Source organism: Mycetomoellerius zeteki, unplaced genomic scaffold (assembly GCF_001594055.1).
Source record: "Mycetomoellerius zeteki isolate Tzet28-1 unplaced genomic scaffold, Tzet1.0 scaffold188, whole genome shotgun sequence".
Taxonomy (NCBI): domain Eukaryota; kingdom Metazoa; phylum Arthropoda; class Insecta; order Hymenoptera; family Formicidae; genus Mycetomoellerius; species Mycetomoellerius zeteki.
Window position 1 is genome coordinate 661,376 of NW_017256836.1, and position 16,350 is coordinate 677,725.

General features: G+C 33.9%; 1 protein-coding gene across 4 annotated transcripts in view; it reads left to right on the plus strand.

The window, feature by feature from the left end:
- Positions 1 to 16,350, plus strand: part of LOC108721947 (retinal guanylyl cyclase 2) — a 45,871-nt gene continuing 29,521 nt past the window's right edge. For all 4 annotated transcript variants that reach the window (XM_018446785.1, XM_018446787.1, XM_018446788.1 and 1 more), the window contains exons 1-3: positions 1 to 256; positions 4,962 to 4,964; positions 14,415 to 16,030. The gene's annotated coding sequence lies outside the window, so the exon portion shown is untranslated. The remainder of the gene's footprint in view (positions 257 to 4,961; positions 4,965 to 14,414; positions 16,031 to 16,350) is intronic.

The window sequence follows — 16,350 nt, forward strand, 5'->3', positions numbered from 1 at the left end:
TCTTTTGCGACAAAAATAAGTTACCACTTTACGAACGGGACACTTACGTGTCGAACCGGTGTGGGACGATGCTTTGGACCATGTGCACCTTTGAGAGGCTTCGCTTTGTGAATGAGCTTTTGAATTCCCGGGCCGAAGCGAGCGGCGATGAGACCGCGGAGGGGCCAGTGATCTTTTTCAATAGATCCTCGTGCAGGGATGAGAGAACATCAATAGAAGAAAACGCAATTTAAATGCCATCATTAGCGATCGCCTTGTAAGTACTATATATTTGGTTCATCGCGTGTTTCACTACCTGTTAAAGCTTCTTTTTCACATCCCGGCGATTACTTCGAACGTGTAACAGGCATTATTTATATGATGGGGAAGACGGTTTCAAGTCGAATTCCCTCGAGATGGCAAAATATAAGTTAGTCGCCTATGCATGCGTGAATTTCTCTTTAGGGAAAATACGCTCGCAGTGAGCAACTTGATACCAATTATTCAAAACTGGTTATTAATATGAACTCTCGTCGCTGAAGTTAATCTAAAGATTGTTTTAATGACTCCGTTAGAAAACGCCGTTCATGGTGAACGCGATTCTAAGAAAAGCTGTTTAATTTCTTAATTGGTGCACGCGTCGATAGGATTTATTTAATTATACTCGTTAGAAAACGCGTTTGGAATGATTCGCGGAAAATTAACAATTTCTCGAGGAAGTGAACCGCACGGAAGAATGTAGCGGGTAATACACTACACACGAGAGTATGCGCGGTTTGTTCCGCCTTATACCGTAAATGGCGGGATGGTTCATAGTAAGCATAACCCACGCACTTTGCATATCGACCCTCTTCTCGCGTCTCTCGTTCTATTAATTAAGCCGCTAAGCGATGCGATTTCGGATATCAAAACAATTCTGTAACGTCATCGGGGATGCTTTGGCCAACAGATATTGGAGAAAGGATTGACTGATTGTTTGATGTGCGCAGCATTAAATCCAAACGATTGTATACGTATCCATTGTTAAAAGATTAATGAAATATCATAATTTAGAACCGGTTGTTTTTAGCAATTTATTGAAGATAATAACATAAGAAAACATAAATAAATAAAATTCTCCATCTATTTTTTTTTAGTTTTGTTTTTAGGTATTTTAATCTGTTAAACCATGCATCAGTTTGAGACATAAATGAAAAATATTTTTGCGTATTAAATGTTTAAGTACTATTTGGGTATAAAACTCAAACTTTTCTTCTGCAGGTGTTAGTTATAATACTGATTTATTTTCAATGCTATGAATTAGAAAAACATGTAAATGTAATTTTTAAATGTTGTTGCGCCTTCTTATCGAATCAGAAAGTATCATTCTCGAAGAAAACTTCCAAGAAAACAAGAGGACAGCTCTCCGCATTTTTTAAAACTAAAATCAAATACTTCTTCTTGCATAAATCGATTCTTCCATATTCCTCTCCATTATTTTGTAAAAAATATAATACTGGAAAATCCCGATTACATTCTGATTTGAGAGATGAAATACTTATCTCGTGAAGTATTAACTTTTTTTAGTGACACAAATATAAGGCTATATAAGGACATTTTTCAATATCTGTTATATAACAATTGCTATAATAACTTTTTTCATTGCAGCCATTATTCAAGTTGAATTATAATACTTTGTAATAAAATTTTTCAAGCGTTGTACAGAGTGTAGAAAAATGGCAGATTTGAGAGAAATATTTTAATTCAAATATTTTCTACCTAAAAATATCCACAATTTTACTATTTCGATTTTTTATCGTTCCAAGCATTAATTGCAAAAAATTTATTAAGATACAGGAACTTCTGATCTCTTTAAGGTTAAACGAAAAGTCTAAAGTTGTTTAGTTTTTTAATTGATGCATACTTCGATAGGACGATTTACAATTGCTTGCGTAAGAGATGCATTCGGGGGATCATTCGCAGGACCAAATTATATTAAAAATTATATTAAATTACGGTATGTTTTTATTTTATGAAAAGATTCTGATGAACTTTAAAACATCAATCCGTAAAAGAGGAACCAATTTTAAAACAAGAGCTCTTAGATAGACAACTTTGTAAGAGTCTTTTATTACTTTTGATTAAATTTGCTATCTCAAAGTAACAAAATTCGCAATTTAATTTTCTTTATTTAAAAGATGCATATTATTAATTCACAGAGAAAATTTACGCAGTCGCAATTACTTACACTTCAACTCCATTTTCTTTCCTTATTCCTTCGACTTCGATGTTATATATATAACGTAATTTAATTTCTTCGTAAATTACAGCAGAATTGCGAAGCGTCGTTCAAAGAAATTTCTCTTGCATTAACGTATACACTGTACATACAGCGAAAACTCGCAGAAAAACTTTCCAGATACTTGATAATCGCGGCTCATTTTGCATCGTGTTAGCATGACTTGCCCGTTCTTGTTTCAAACAGGACACTCTAAATTGGGATGCACGGACAGCGAAGTAACAGCGTTTTATCAGAATTACGAAAGTCCTGCATTCGCAAGTGAACCACTCTTCTGCCGCAGTAAAAGGAAAATAGAGGAATTCTCGCTCACATACGCGGTAGGTAAAAAGACTGCGTGTATAAAATGGGAAGCATTGAATTATGTCCATATCTATTTGAAATAAGAGTCAAATGTGCAGAAACAAGAGAGGCGGAAAGGGAAAAGGCAAAAATTTGTTATATTCTGGAAATTATAACTAATATTATAAAAAAAAAAGCAATATACATATTTACAGATCTCGACGTTCGCGAAGATCACTCTTAAAACAGCAGTGAAAGTATATGCGCGAAAAAGACATGTATCCGAAAGAGCCTCTTTTTCACGTTATAAATCCTTCTTCACTTCTGAAAGTTTCAGGAGATAAAGCCGAGGTTGTATAGAGTCAAAATTGCACGCTTGGTCCACTGAAATTTTTTGCGCGACGGAGGTACAAAAGAGCTTTGTACCTCGAAAACGAGGTCCTTCGAACATATAAATCTCTCCAAACTTTTGTCATTACATTAATAAGGATGGTACGCTCCGATATTTATCTTCAATTTTCAAGCACCACACATGATAACGGGGTAAAACGAGTGAAAGAAAAGAGAAACCAACAACAAAGTTAAACGCCGTTATATGTAATAGTGAAAAAAAAAATGCTCGATGAGGCGGACCCTCGAATGAAAGGAGCCTTTTTCTCGTTCTGTATAATATTGAATATAATGCTCCAAGGTCGACTCGAAGTTCCGATCTCCTTTATTAGAGTACGTCCGGAAGCCGCGTTGATCCACCATTATCGCCCCTGCGCGGAATACGAAATGAAAGTGGCTCGCCATGGCGATATGCTCGTGCTTATTATATGTAACTCCATTACCAGAGAGACGACCAGGATTTTCATAGCGGAAATCGCGCGACGGCGAAGAGATATCGGGATTAAGTATTATAATTACGCGACGCGACTTTTAGGCGTGCAATTCGGTGATTAAATAAACTTTACTCCTTGTGACTATTAATATTAAAATCTATATAATAATTAATATCTCGACTATTCGAGCAAAATAATTCAAATGCTCAAATCATTTCAACTTGCCGTTTCAACGTTAGAATAGGAACCATAATAAAATTATGTTTTAAAATTTGTGTGCTTGCGAAAGTACCCGGACGTGATTTCGAGTCCGTGAAGTATTTCGGAGTCTGTGAAAAAGGTCATACGTGAAGTATTTCATTGCGTTTGTGCTGCCCAGCATAAATTTATATGGATTAAAAAATAAATTTATGTGAATTCTTTGTTATTAATGTCTTTCATGTATCTAACTTTTTTCGTGTATCTCTTATGTATTAATTTATTGCGATAACTAAAGATTAATTGAAAAAAATACTAAATTTTAATAAATATTTATTTGAATAGTTCTAAGTAAATATTTACTAAACGTAAGTTTATTTGATACAAAAACCATTAATTTGATTTAACTATTATTTTTTTATATGTACTTGACATCTATACCACACTTGTAGTCTAACGAACTTTAGACTACAAGTGTGGTATAGATGTCAAGTACATATATATCATATTTAGTGATTCAAGATTGAATTATTTAAGCATTTAAGATCTAGCTTCGACATAAGGCTCTAATTTATCGATTGTGTTTCTCACATATACGGTCTAAAAATGAGATTATTATTATTATTTTTTTATTAAATATATTTATTTACTTTAAGTTAATGTTTACTTATTATTATTTAAAGAAATATATTAAAATTTAGTAATTTTTTTCAGTATGAAAATAAAGCTAAATAAGTTTAAAAATTTTATTTTATGTATTTATTAATAGATAATAATAAATTTTAGTAAATTATATAATTTTTGTTCATTTCTAAACCTTATTTTATTCTGATGTATTAATCACTTTAGACTTTAAAGCTTTCATCGTCAAAAATGGATTAAACTAAACTCTGATGGAAACTCGACTACTCACGGAGCAATTCTCCGACAATCCGCGATTGTCTATAATCCTTGATTATAGCGAAAAATTAAAAATAGACAATTCCAATTGTCTGATGAAAAGAGATTTAAATCATTAAGCTGCAATGTACGTGTGCAATCCGTCAAAGCTGGATTATTCCATTGTGAAGTATACAAAATTAGTACAGAGAAAATAAACAACGCAAATGATAAGGGCATTTAAATATGCACACATTTTATTTAGCCCGTGGATTGAAAAATAACATCTCATCGCGGCATCCTATTGTATCATTTCAATAACGAAATAATAGCCCTGTATTTATCACGTGAATAAGTTAATCGTGAAATCTGAATGATCGTCTTGATATTCCTCGAGGAATTAATTTCCGCGTTTAAAGCACCCGTATCGATTAATAAAACGCTTTAAATAAAGAGCGTCTCGGGTCCCGTCGTCGCCGATATGATGTAGACAACGATAAAGCAGCCGGTGACGGTGACAGATCGTATTTTCGTTGCGACTATCGGAAAATACAGCGCGGCATTTTATATAATGAGCCGGCAATTATCTGCGACGGAGAAATATTGAATGCGCTTGGTTATAGGTATTTTTAATGTCGATGATACGTCCCTCTCGGCCGATCTGCTGGAAAATATTTACAGCGCAGCAGCTTACTGTGATTAACAAGGAGGAAACGCTTGCTCGTTCGTCCCTCTCCGATTTTCACGAGCTTCAGATACGATCGCTCGAAGTAGCTCTGAGTAAGAGACCAGTATCTTTTTTTATCTATTCTTTCTTCTTTGCGGATTTAGGGGTTGGTTTACAGCTGCTTGGAGCAAAGTTGATAAACGTGTCAACAGAATAAAATGTGAAGGGAAGGGAACTCGTCGATGTTTTAATTTTTTCATCCCCTACCCATAAAGAATTTGAAAATTCTGTTTTTATGGTTACGCGGACAGCGAGTTTTTTTTTATCGATATTGAAATTCTATTAAATAATACAGCTGTTATTTTATCGATATTAAACTTCCATAAAGTTACAACTGTCATTTTATCGATATTAAATTTCCATCAATTCCCGACACTCAACGATATTACATACACAGTTCAACACTGATTATAATGTTTGCATGTAATGAACAATTAACAACGTGAAAGTCTGTATTTTGTGAAAATAATAGGATTATGTCGTTTTTTCCTTTGTATATGATTCTGACCGCTAAAATTGTTCTGCATCAAGCTGGTTCAGGTTTTAGGGGATGTGTAAGGGAAGTTATCTAAAGCGTCTGTCCTGAGTTTTATCCAAGTTTATCCCTGGTCTTTAAGTTGGATCGAGGCAGTATCCACGCTGATGCAGGCTGGTCAAGTGATTCGAATGTCTCGGTGACTAAACATTTTTATCTAAAATGTTGCACGCGACGCTCAATCGAAAACTAATTGCTTTCGAGAATGTACGATCGTTGTACTGAATGGCACAAAGTCGATTTTATATAAATACAAATAGCTGCATATATCGCGTGCGGAAGACAATATCTGCCGAAATGGAAAACCTGCCTCGCTGTCGATGAACATCACTGTCTCTCTTTATTACTTTTTATTTCTTCAACTAGGCCACGAGCCATCAGAATGAAACTGTAGCTTCGGCTGCAATCGTCGTTCCGTCTTAACTTAAGCGGTCTGGTTTGCCTGCAAATATTTGGGTAAGCCAGCGAAGTTGTTTCCACATTCGCAGAACAATCTTATGAGCTAGAGGTAAGAGAGACGTAATGGTGATGAGACTATCGCATGACTGGGAATGTAAGCTCGTGTTTATACAGTGTAACTGCTGGAATGTGTTCCATCCAACCGCAGAAGAGAGAACAAAGAACAGAGAAGTGGCAATATTTAATGAAAACTAGAGTGTTTCGGCAAATTAAAATCCGAAAGTAAATAATGTTGTAGTGTAAATGTAAAATCTTGTTGTCAGTTAATTTTATTTGACTTTGCTTCAACAGAAGTTTCAGAGCTAAATTGCCAAAATTGATTGTAAATTTGAAGCGTTTGACTAGTAATCACTTCCTATTAGAGTTTCGTTAGAAAATGAATTTAAATTTGGTTTATTTACTCAGTAAAGGTTGGATGAACCAATTTCAATGGATATAGTTATGTTTTATGATCAATCACGCTTTTCTTGAGCTTTCAATTTTGAAATAATTTCTTACATAAAGCTAACCCACACAGCATAGAACGCGCAGCAATATCGTTACAATAACGCTGCAATATTGCTGCAATATGCAATATTGTTGCAATATTACAGTATTGTTGCTGTAACTATTGTGCTGTATGGGAATGAAGTAAATTTGAAATATATTTTTGATGCCTGACTAATTAAAATTATAATTTGAATTAATTGCAATTAATCAAAATTTAATTAATTCAAAATTCATAATTAAAATATCTCTCAATACTATTTGTCCTCCATTATCATCAAAGATAATTTGACTGTAATACATAGATTTTAAATTTTAACTTCTACTAATGGTAGAATGTATATAATGTCCATGCCGGAAAAGGAGTTGCTTATTAATAAATTCACTAAATACTCAGATCATTAAAACTCGAAGCTTTTAATTAAAAGCAAAGCCAGTACTTTCGTGATTTCCTCTAGGGCAAGATTACAAAGCGAAGAACATAAAATGGTCTTGTCTGAACTAATAAAAAATTTATCTCAACGTACGGAAATGGAAAGGTCTTGCTCTCACATTCAATTTCGAATTTAAAATGCCGAATATAAAGCATTAGTCGGTAATCCAAGAACGCTGTATTTTCGCTGGAATACTTTACAATAAACGATTAGAACACACGAAAGCGAGGGAATTAACGAGGGAATAACGTATAAAACTCTTCTTGTATTCCAAAGGCATTCGTTATTAAAAACGTCTCATTGATTTGCTGCAATCTAAGCATTTTCAATTTACGATCTTAGAAACCTTCGGTCATTAGTACGCCATGCATAAAATATGACCTAACAATAGTAAAAGTGAGACCCCTCTACCCTTCAAATGAACGATCTTTTTAAACCTGCATGTCGGACAGGAGCTCGTTAGATTGCTTAATATATGATTTATGAGTCAAACTGTAGAGACAAGCCCGTAGGATGGTGGTTTTCCCGCGGTACATTCTTCTCCGTTTGTTCTCTCGACAGCATGTTCACCTTTGGGCATACAGTGTGCCTGCTCAATAAGAGATACAACATCCATCTGTTCTTGTTGCATCGTTGCAGTCCCCTGGGAATAGCAAGTATTTTCTATGCGAGAGACTGCACGGATTCTCTCAGTGGTTTTGACGCATGTCTTTTGAAATCATGAGTGACTCACCGACGCTACTAACAGGTTATTACATGTCACATATTTTCTGTAAATTGAAATAAATGACTCTCGTCCTATTACCAATACATGAGTATTCTTGAGACATAAAAAATCAGATGTCAGTTTAACAAACTAAACGAATAAGATTCGGGTATTATTAAATGGGAAAACTTTATATTTAATATCAAATAAATTTTTCTAACAGACAAGCAGCTACCAAGATAATAAGTGCTAATTGGGATACTTTCATTAAAAAAGTGGTGATCATTCATTCAAATAATTGATACTCGAAAATTGATTTTAATTTATAAGTGAGGATAAATGTGCAAAATTTATTTGTGTTGCATTACAATGTAGCAATATGTAAACAAATGTATATTGCAAATTTCAGGAAAATAGGTTAATTAATATTCAATAGTTAACTAATTCTATATTCTGCAATTGACAAGATAGCAAATGTAAAATTCATTTGCGAGTGCAAAAGTACATCGCTTCGTGTAACATTCCGATTTGTTACCACATACACGACAACAAGTCTCAATCACCTCTCTCAGGACAATTATAGACATTTTTTATTCAACTCCGTTTTTCTGTATTTCGATTTCGCAGAACTTATTCGTTTGTATGGTAGCTTTATACCAAGAGGAACTCGCGCTTGGTAGCTGATTACGTTATATAAAATGATTGACTTGCTACTGGTTGAATAACTGGTCACAATAACGCAACGAAATCAATAATCATCCGTACACCGCACTCTGTGTTGTCGGTGTAATTTTAGAATGCTATTCCCCATTGTACCAGCTGTTCTGTGTACCATATATTACATTTTGGAAATGTAATATTTCAAAAACAATGACCTTAATAGTTACCTATGCAAATCTTTGATTGTTTACGCTTTTGTAGGGAATTCAGTGCCGGAAAATACATCTCAATGATTATTCAATATTATAATACACTTATCGAATATATTGTTTCTTCACTAAAAAGCATATCTTAGTGTGTTAAATTCACTTTTCCTGAAAAAATTACTTTTCCTGGGAAAATTAATAAATAAAATTGATAAATAAAATCACTTTTTTTAGAAAAATTGATAAATTATTTAACGTTTTTTTATCTGTAATAAATAAGATATAATTTAGAAAAAGAGCTTCTTTCAAGCTGTTTTTATTTGCAGTGTATTTTATATCGGGTATTTAATTATTTCTTGTTACCTGAAGTGAAGCTGTTCCCTAAGGAAAAACGTTTTACAATATCAAACATCAACGAACGTGTTAAGATGTTTCCGACTTTCATAACAACATCTCGCAAACTCACGCTATCACCCACGCAAAACCCACCTGTGCCACTTGACATTTTCACATTATTATATACATTCGAATTATATAAGATACGCTTTGATACCGGTCATTTTACACTTAAATCGCTGTTGATCTTGAAGTTACAGACGATCAGCGATAGTTGGATAGTCGGGTGATGGGGTAGATCGCAATTAAGAGAGGATTATGTCCTAGGGGAGAGATTTTACGACCTTCGTAATACCTTCTTCCAGGAGATTTGCTCTCGTATTCTTAAATAAAGTTTTGTTAAATTTGTCGTTTTGGCATCAAAAGATCGATACTCTTTTCTTAGCGATGTACAAAGTTTCCCGTCGACAATGTGGAGCGGGGGAACATTGAAGGAAAACGTATGATATTGTTCGGACACGGGGATACGAGAGGACGGAATTGCTACCGAGGTTTGCAGCGTCATATGTAACGTGCCTCGAGCTAAATATTGATTTCTATTTTAACTCGCAAGTATACGTAAAAGACTCTTTCTTATTGTAAACAATTGTGCAGAGCGTTTTATACTTTTACAAATTGTAAACGTAACATCATGCTCTAATATTCTGATAATCAGTAAAATAAAATTGATTATAAGGGAATTTTTTTAATACAATGACGAATAACATTTATAGAAAAATGATTATACAGTCATGTATTATATAACATTGCTGCTAATTATAAGCAAAAGATCACAAGGTAAGGTAAAAAAATGTGATTGTTATCATTGTTGTCTTAATAATGTAATAATGTATTAAGGTTATCCGTTTCGCGGGTTTTCTCCGTGTCCAAATTCATTCTTGGAATGCCTGATACTGTATCAACGTTGGCATTCCAAAAATGGATTTGGACACGGAGAAAATCCGCGAAACGGATATAACCTTCATACAGAAAGCACCCGTGGAAGCCTCAAGAAGATTGTAATAATGTATTTTCGTTAATTTCTTAATTATAATAAGAGAATATATAAAATGCAATTAGTCAGACGCACTTATATACGCACAAGTCTTGTGCGTTTGCGTTTACTTGATTGGCACTGTTGGATATCAAAGGGGCAATAGTAACTGGGCAAATAATAAGGCTTTGATTTTATTCCGTTTTTCGAAGACATAAACATGAAACGTTTATCCATTTATATTCACTTTCAGAAAAACGTTTACTTGTAAATAATAAACGTTTACACGTATAATTAGCATATCCGTTTATTAGAAACGTTTTTCCGGATATACGTGTTTTAAGTCTGAGCCTGGTATTATACATAATATTTAAACGAGACATTTACACATAGGTATACTTAGCACATCCTTCTAAGAAAATCGTCTTGTCGAGTATTTTAAGGTTTTTTTTTTATAAAATTAAAAATCGATTTTATTCTTTTTTACATTTTCTTATAGTTTAACATTTTTAAGTCGCATTTTAAAGCCGTTGTACACAAACCGATGTAAAGATTTACTCATAGAAATAGCATATTAGTTTATTAGAAACGTTTGTCCGAATACACTGTTTTAATGTTATTTTATATACATATTTTTTCCATTTTTGCTTATACATTCAAACGTCTTTTTAACCCAAAAAAAATTTCGATTTTTTCAACCCGTCACACTAGGATAACTCCATAATAAAGGAATAAATGTTTATTATAGAAACGTGAAAATGTTCGAAAAGACGTTTATCATAGATGTATGTGCTAAATATACAATACGTGTAAATATATTTTCATTTAAACGTATAATAGCGAGCTCTACTTAAAACACGTATATTCGGAAAAACGTTTCTAATAAACGGATATGCTAATTAATTATACGTATAAACGTGTTTTCGTAATAACCCCTAATAAGCCCTAACAGTAACATAATTTCGACTAAATAACATTAATGTATGTATCTAGTAAATAATTAATTAAATTTGAGTCAAATTTAATGTATTTTCTTGAGTTAATTTTCTTTTTTTTGTTTAATTATTATTTTAATTATATTAATTATATATTGAGAAACAGTGGCGGTCTATAGAAATGATTAAAAATAACTTAAATGAAGTATAATTTAAGATTATAACTGTAACAATGTAGTGTGTTCAGCTTTCGTTAAACAATGAGAATTTCTTGAACGCGTTCGTTAAACGATTATGCCGTCGCGACGCGACACACGTATAGAATACACGTATAGAATACAGCAGGGAATCTTGTAGGAAATAGATATTTTCATGTCGATGCAGACGAATATAAATGGAAATGTGCGCGACACAAAAAAAATGTGCAAGATAAACAGATTTTTTTTTTATGTATGTTGATCGGTTTTATGTCGGCCGCAATCTTTTCGCACATTTAGTCTGGGCAATCCGACCACTAACAAGTTATATAGGCTAACAAGTTACGACCACCGGCAGCGGACGAGTGGCAACGGAAATTGGGCAGGAAACCGATGGGATAAATTTGCGCATCACCTTGTATACCACGTAATGGAAGGATTATCCCCCGCAAACACATGTGATTGACTAATTTTCATTATTTGGATCGATACCCTCGTATACGCGAGCACCGTTATAATTTTGATGATTATCGGGATTTATCTGTGTACACCAAAGAGAAATACTTTCTTTTTTTATTTCAAGTAAACGTTATACTTACAAATTCAATTTGTTGCGTTTACTACTTCCTGTAAAATTCAATTTATACGGTATAATTATGATCAAATAAATACAGCAAATATCAATATACGGTTTAATGATCTTTATAGAAGAAATATTGTGTATATATATATATATATAATATATATAAACGCTGTAAATTTCCTGAAAAATATAATTTGGTGCTTAATAAATTAATGTAGCTGTCAATCCTTAAATAGGATAACGCAATTTAAATCTGTAGCAGGAAATGTACGTAATACTTTTCGATAAAATTAAACAATCCTTTTCCATCGCTTTGAATCACGGAAAAAAAAGATGAAACACAAATTTAACGTAACTTTAAAAAAAAACGGTCGTAAAGTGACGTTCAGAAGTATTTTAAAGCCAGGAGTCTTTTAAATTCTACCGAGTTTTTTCTTAACGGTGTTTCTACTTCGAGCGACCTCATTTTTGCGATTCAAAATGATTCTTTAATTTTAATGAGAAGTGCATTATCTAACAGAAGAAATATGCATAAAATACTTTTCTATCCCATGCGACTTAGATTAAAATTTTCAAATTAACATTAAATTGATTTCTGGTTGAAAGAAAAGATTAAATACATCATCTAATCTTTCAGAGAGTTAATTGACTTTGGGATGAAAAGGTAGATCAAGTGGACAACGTGTATAGCACCATTAGTATAATTTATGTTAAAAGGTGGATTATCTACGCATTGCTCCTCTTTTACGTAATTTATATTTACAACTGAATTAATTAAGACGCTACTTTTTTTTTAGTAAAAGGATGATACTTTTTTTTAAAGAATTTTCTCTACGGCGCATAAATTGTAAAGAGCAGGCACATTCTCTTGCACAATTCTCATGAATACACCGTCACCATTATATATCTATTTCTAAAGTTTAATAACGGTAGAGTCATTTGGATCGGAAAAGCAAATTTATACGGATGGAAGTTGAGACGATATCGCGAGATATCCGAGCTTTTGAAGATCAATTCGATTCTACGGTTTCGGTCGAGAATTACACGTTTATTCGCAATATCGTAACTGCGCAACGCAATGCATCTGCTGTGTATATACATATTTTACATAAAAAGAGCAAAAAATAAGCTATTATTGTGCAATTCTGATGGGCATATCGTTCAGTTATAATCGAAAAACTTTACTCGTTATCGCGAACCGGGAATCCCATAATCGTTTTTATTTGCAAATTTTCGATCTTTTGTTTTTTTTCTGTTTAGCCAGACCCAGTAACCCATCTCTTCGCACATACCTATCATTAATATTAAATATGAATAACTTATGCATATATGAGTATATCAGATATAAGGGATTATATCAAACGTTATTTTGCTATCTTCAACGAATGCTTTATGTGCATGATATTGTAATGAATGAAAATTCCTTTTTTTAATATGATTTAAAAAAAATTTTTAAACATATATAACATTATCGCACAAAACGAGTACATGATGTAGTTTTATCTATGTAAATAGATGTTGTCAACGTAATTTACAATCTGATGAAACTGAAAAACTCACGTTTTAAATTATAAAGTATCTTTAATAATATCAACATAAATAATAATTATCACATTCTTCCATAGTTCAAATATAATAGGTTTCCCCCAGCTCGGTCGTAATAGCCACATTTATTCGGTTGTAATAGTCAAAATTAATTGTCCCTCGAGATATTAATCGTGTACTATTGATTCTATTGCAAATTCGAATGTGAAATCAGTCCATTATTTTTACAAATGTCACAACTATATTTAGATGTATTAAATTGAGACCCTTGATCCGCTTTTGATATTTAATGAATGTCTTTGCACTTGTCTTTGAGCGATAATTAATCTCATTCTTAGTCCACGAGCGCAGAACTCGATAGGATTAAGTCAAAAGTAATAACAGCTCGTAAACGGCTTCCATTAGCCGTTGCAAGTGCATGATATGCATTTACATGTATATCAATCTTCAGTCGTAATTTCCATAAATACATATTTCCGATTTTCCTAACTAATTTAATAAACATATTTGCAACATACTGATAATGGCCAAATTGGTATTAAATCCAAAATTCTGTTCCTGATGAATGAATTTAATATCATCCATCAGATGATATCTTGACTAAATGTGATAGGATTAATCTGATATGTTTCTATAATTTATAAGTACTCGACTGATTTTTATCAACTGTTGCAAATCGTGTTACTTCAAAAACGAACGCGCCATATCGATTCTTGTTTGCAGCTTCCATAAATTCGTTTACAAGATATTTAATGGATATATCTTTAATAAAAAAAATCTTTAATCAGAAAATATTTATTTACGATAAATAACTTTATTATTAGGTACTCATCATGTAATATCTCAAGACATGTAATATTATCGATAGAATTAAAGCAAAATTATTAGCTTTTATTACCGATTACGATGTTTCAAATATATACGTGTATATCGATATTAATCGTTAACTTTCATAATAAATGGCTTCCATAAATTCATGTACAATAGATTCGATAAAGACGCCTCTAATATCGAAACAATGTCCAAAAGGATTCATTGTTCTCCGCCGCGTAACATCTCCGGGCACGACAGGACAGGATTAACCCGAAATTATTGGCAGTCCATAATTACCGGCTTTCATTACTTGTTACAGATCACGCTGGAAACACGCACGACCTTTTCGCCTGCCAATCATCGCGCCTCGTACGTAATCGCTTCAGATGCAATATAGCCTTGCCAGTGATTTCGTGAGGCTACAGGTGCATCGAACTAACTCGCCCTAATTCACCCAATTTGGTATCGTCAACCAGGCCTGATAACCCGCGGCGAAATGCGAGGACCGACATTTGACGCGCGTTATCGAGCTAGATGTTGCGCCGTGCGATCAACGACGATTCGGTCACATTGGGACGAGGTGGCGGCTGGACGGCCGGCACCGGACGGACTTTCAAATTGGGACGAATAAGCTGCGCCGACGATCGAACGCGGACACTCGCCCCTTGAAGTGGCTCACCCTTCCAAGGGGGACATCCCGAAAAACAACGACCTCGATCCTCGCTCTCGCGCCACCATCGTTCCGGCGGGATCGATATATTCTGCAGATAGACGCTTCCGGAACGCGGATCTCATGCATATGTATATAGCAACGCATTAAAGTGTGCGAGAGATCAGAGTCAAGGTCGAATCGGCCATCCCGCTCCGCCAGACCGATATCTGAATCGTGGACAGACGTAGTCGGAAATAGCACGCTCAATATCGTCTCCTGGTATATGTTGCTCCTGGCTAAAGCGAGCGTATGTTATTGTCTCTGATTGGCAGTAACCAAGAGCTAAGATCGAGCTTTAGCTCTAACTCCCAGCTATCTCTTATTTGAAACTTGGACAGATATATTGCGACTGTAAATGTGAACATCGTGTAGACAACGATCCTCCTGGAGGAATGGGGATAACGAAAATGGAATTTGGTTTACGATTTATATAAGTGGATGCGATTGTAAAGTATAATTTAATAGTCGACCGTCTGGCATGTAAATGTGAACGTTCTGCGAACAGAACTACATACGAAAGTATCAGAGATAGAATCGCATTTATAAATGAAAATGGTATAGAAAGTAATCGGTGGGAATTTAAAATTTGCCAAATGAGCAAATTCAACGAGCACAAAAGATCGCTGTAATCGCAAAAATGTTTCTATTCACTAAACTTTAAAATACTGGCAGAAAATATGTTTTGAAATTTGGATTATCCACTACGCTCAATCTATATAGTTCCATAAATATCTGATTATCTCTGGATAATAATGGAAAATTAAAATGCATTGTGGATTATCGGCCTCTGTGAATGTCAAATAGAATAGAAGGAAATATTTAATATCGCAAATTGACAATATTGAAAGTCACGACAAAACCTTGGACAAAAATCACGGATGGAAATAGCGGTGTAACTGTTGCTGCCATAAATTAGGTCAATGTTTCAGAATCTCTTGTTCAATCTCCGCGTGCAAGTTCCGCTAACGCGGCTTTAAACTCAACGTGACTAAAAACTGGCGTGACACAGTGTTTTTCCCCGCGGCGACGGTGCGACAAAATGTGTAAGCGCGAAAGTGGTTTGCACGATATCCATTTTGAGAGAAACCGTTTTAACCACTTTACGCGAAGGGACGTTTTATTAAGAAAGAGGCGTGACGTGCGAACGCCGTCATGTAAAAGCAAAAGTTCGCAAGATGTCAACCCGAACAATCGACGATTCTGCCACGTGTAGTGCTTTGCAGGTATGTGAACTTGTGTTTTGTTCCATTGAAATAAAATTTACCAACAACTCAGAACACGAATTTTCCAAGAAAACATACAGCACCTTAGAAAGCTGAAACTTTTAGAAGAAAATATAAGTTACAAGAAAGAGTAACGAAATGTACACAAGCATCAGCATCAATTCCTAATTTTTCTACATGTCGCTAGTCTAACGTTAAATGATTCCAACTATCGTTTGTAAAGTCTTTTAAGTTTTAATTATAAACTTCTGCGTATTAAAAATTATATTTAATCGTTAAATTATAGCGTTTTCTACCAATATAATATTGACGCTACTAGA